Source organism: Chiloscyllium punctatum, chromosome 18 (assembly GCF_047496795.1).
Source record: "Chiloscyllium punctatum isolate Juve2018m chromosome 18, sChiPun1.3, whole genome shotgun sequence".
NCBI lineage: Eukaryota > Metazoa > Chordata > Chondrichthyes > Orectolobiformes > Hemiscylliidae > Chiloscyllium > Chiloscyllium punctatum.
The window spans coordinates 74,670,466-74,674,525 of record NC_092756.1 but is presented as its reverse complement, the minus strand read 5'-3'; the positions used below and the strand labels follow the sequence as shown (position 1 = coordinate 74,674,525).

General features: G+C 44.7%; 1 non-coding gene across 1 annotated transcript; it reads right to left on the bottom strand.

Moving 5' to 3' along the window:
• Nucleotides 1–1,576: 1,576 nt before the first annotated feature.
• On the bottom strand, nucleotides 1,577–1,649 carry trnar-ucu (transfer RNA arginine (anticodon UCU)). The gene has a single exon. It is a non-coding gene; the product is annotated as a tRNA-Arg (tRNA).
• Nucleotides 1,650–4,060: the final 2,411 nt, after the last annotated feature.

The window sequence follows — 4,060 nt, the reverse complement described above, 5'->3', positions numbered from 1 at the left end:
TTACAGAGACAATAACCTCATCACTGACCTATTATATCACAAAATGTATCACAGTATCTTGACCATGTGCTCCGGGTTGAGAGAAGAATCACAGCTGACCACTGTGCTGTTGGTGCTGCTCTCTCCCCGGAGCTCCGGGATTTCCTTGGACAATAAACTCTGTTGGTGAACCCCGACTCTGACTCAGAGGCTGGTGATTTTCAGCAGTTGCCTTCCCACAAATGTTTGTCCAATCTGTGGATGTGACACTCCAATTTCTCCAACGATGGCCTAACTACCTCACATCTCCATCATAGCCTCCTTGCAATTGTATTCAATACCTTGACTAAGAAAGGTAAGGGCCCAAATGCATAGCCACAGCCCCATCAGTTCCAACCTTGAACCCCCAGATTTCAATCATTTCCATTGACATATTGGACCTTATCATAAATACCAAACATGCAGGTAATCTGGGGTTCAGCTGGTAATGTTGACAGAATATAGCTTAGACTGACACCAACACAACCAAAACAGAAGCTGCTTTGTCCATAGATTGGTAGCTCTATCTGTTGGAGCCCCAGTGATCTCATGGGTAAGGCATGAACTTCCTAAACCAGAGATTGTGGGCTCAAGTCTTATTTGGGGTATTGATTTTGTTGAAATATTCACTGTGCAGCTGATCTCAATCCTGTGTGGTCACGTGACCATGGCAACAAAATCAGGCATTCTCAATTGATCCTCAGCTGGAGATATTTGACTTGATAGAAAATTGGCCAAACTAAATAAAACAGCAGCTATCAGCTCCAGAGAACAGTGCAACTAAGATCAAAGAGCTACAAAGATTCAAGAAGAACCAGTTCCAACCAGACTGAGGGTTGTATATTGGAGATGTGTCAGCCTGAGACAATCCATTTTATAGCTCCTGGCATGACAACAGTGAAGGGTATTGGTGTGACCCCATTGGATGATGTGAACCCAGCTCATGACCGTATTGGCCAAAGAAACAGAAGATTCTGGAAGATCAGGGACAGGAGGAGGGGAAAACACACCTAAATGGCAAACCCTCAGCAAAGCCTTGGCTGGGTCCTGCAGTGAAGCTCTGACCATCTGCTCCAAAACTGTTCATAAAAGTCCTCACGTGAGCAGTGCAGGCCATTCAGCCCATCACATCCACACTGACCCTCTGAAGAGCATCCCATCCAGGCCCAACCCCTATCCTCTCACCCTGCATTCCCCAAAGTCAATCCACCGAACCTGCACATCTTTGGACTGTGGGAGGAAACCAAAGCACCCGGAGTACCCCATTGAGAAAATGTGCAAAGTCGACACAAACAGACACCCAAGGGAGGAATCAAATCCAGGTCCCTGACGCTGTGAGGCAGCAGTGCTACCCACTGAGCCACCATGCCATCCCCAGGAGAATCTCAGCAGGTTTTCAGCCATTGTGACTGTGCTTTCTCTTATCAGACAATTCACCTCAATCCTGCAACTTAATGTGCAAGAAAATGTTGGGCACCACTTCCCATCAACTGAATGCAGACATGGAGATTTTCCCAAAGTTGATTAGAAATCAAGCTGACAAAGGACAAGTGACTGACACCCCAGACGGGACTCGAACCCACAATCCCTGGCTTAGAAGGCCAGTGCCATATCCATTAGGCCACTGGAGCCACACACTTATTTGAAAATCACAGCCTTTATGTACTGCACCCGACCTCTCATACTGTGTATTTCTGAGTGTTATCCTCTCACTGATTGTTTTTTACCCCGACCATCTCATGCTCCACTGTTTAATTTAGTTTGGCCAATTTTCTGTCAGGTCAAATTTCTCCAGCTGAGGATCAATTGAGAATGCCTGATTTTGTTGCCATGGACACGTGACCACACAGGATTGAGATCAGCTGCACAGTGAATATTTCAACAAAATCAATACCCCAAATAAGACTTGAGCCCACAATTTCTGGTTTAGGAAGTTCGTGCCTTACCCATGAGGTCACTGGTTTCCAACAGATAGACCTACCTGTCTGTGGATAAAGCAACTTCTGTTTTGGTTGTGTTGGTGTCAGTCTAAGCTATATTCTGTCAACATTACCAGCTGAACCCCAGATTACCTGCATCTTTGGAATTTATGATAAGGTCCAATATGTCAATGGAAATGATTGAAATCTGGGTGTTCAAGGTTGGAACTGATGGGGCTGTGGCTGACTTGAGTTGTGCAAAGTTGGAGTTTGGTTGATTTCTCATCTATCCGTTGGGGGAGAAATGGGAGGCGAGATTAATTTATCAAGCAGCCAACAATTCAGCGTGAGATGGAAGGGGTTAAAAACAATCAGTGAGATTATAACACTCAGAAACACACAGGAAGAGCGGTCAGTATGCAGTATTTAAAGGGTGTAATTTTAAGCCGGATAGTGCTGCCCCAGTGGCCTAATGGGTAAGGCACTCGTTCCCGTAAACCCAGGATTATGGGTTTGAGTCCCATTTGGGTTATCTGCCACATCCTCGCCTATACTTTATTTCAAATCTACTTTGGAAAAATCTCCATGTCTACATTCAGTTGATGGGAAGTGGTGCCCAACATGTTCTTGCACAAGATATTCGGTAATCTGCAGGATATTGGGGTGAGTTGTCTGGGTGGGATGGGCTGAATGGCCTGCTCCACCCCACTCAACGGATTCTCTGAATAAGTTTGGACCAGATGGTTCGAGTTCCATTGCAGGGCCAGGTCAAGGCTTTGAGTAGGACTGTCATAAAGATGAGGTTTTCTACCCTCCTGTCCCTGATCTTCCTGACAGTTCTGTGGCTTAGGCCAATGGGGTCATGAGCTGGGTTCACATCATCCAATGGGGTCACACCAATACCCTTCACTGTTGTCATGCGAGGAGCTAGAAAGTGTATTGACTCAGGCTGACACTTCTCCAATATACAACCCTCAGTCTGGTTGGAACTGGTTCTTCTTGAATCTTTGTAGCTCTTTGATCTTAGTAGTTAAAACATCCAGTCAATTTGGATTGAGATGAAGTTGACATGGGATGAAAATCAGCCACTGCAAAGACCAGGCTTAAAAATGAAATCCCTGAAATCCCAGATTTCAGAGGCCAGTGCCATAGCCATTAGGCCACGAGGGCACTATATTGGCAGACCACTGGAAACAGTTGACCTCAAATGAGTGCGACAGCCAAGCACACTCCCAGATCTGTGACAATACACTGAGGGACGCACAAAAGGTTCAGGCAGCTGCTGCCAAGGTGTAACAGGGAAACAACACAGTCTCAGGTCTTTCTGACAAATTATCACATCGTCCTTTCAGTTCTCAGACCCTCTTGGTGCCTGACAATGAACAGAGATCGTTTCATGTCCAAGTACAAAATGACTTTCTTTCCACAATGATACAGAAGGTTTGAGACATGTCAATATTCCAATAGTTTGTTGGTTCTTTTCTCTCTGCATTGACTGTACACAACTGATTTAGAACCTTTGTATGCATTTCCAAATGATGTTACAAACTGTTTCATTACTTTGTTAACAGAATCAAGTTGAAACGCAAATCAAATTTAGTCTCCCTTTGTCCCCAACACCAACAAGAATACTTGAGTAAAGTTGTGAGGAATTCATCAGACCAATGAGACTCCAGGAATTCTTCCAAGATGTCAGCAATGATCCCAATGAGCCAACCAACGAATGGGCACAGTCATCAGAGAGATCCATCGTGGAGCGACCAAAGAAGGAGTCGATTTGTATCCCTGCGGAGGGCCGCTGTCCTGACCTTGAGATGTATGCTCAACCGTCAGGAGATGGGTGAATGACAGATTTAAAAATCACACAACACCAGGTTAGAGTCGAACATGTGGAAGCACTAGGTTTCGGAGCACTGCTCCTTCATCAGGTGGTTGTGGAGAATAAGATTGCAAAACACAGAATTTATAGCAAATGTTTACAGTGTGATGCAACTGAAATTTTATCTTGAGAAAGACCTGGATTGTATGTTAAGTCTCTCATCTTTTAGAATGGCCAGGTTGGTTTTCGTTCTTTCATATGTAAATTGCAGAACTTTTATGAAAAGTTACATTCTCAAGTGAAC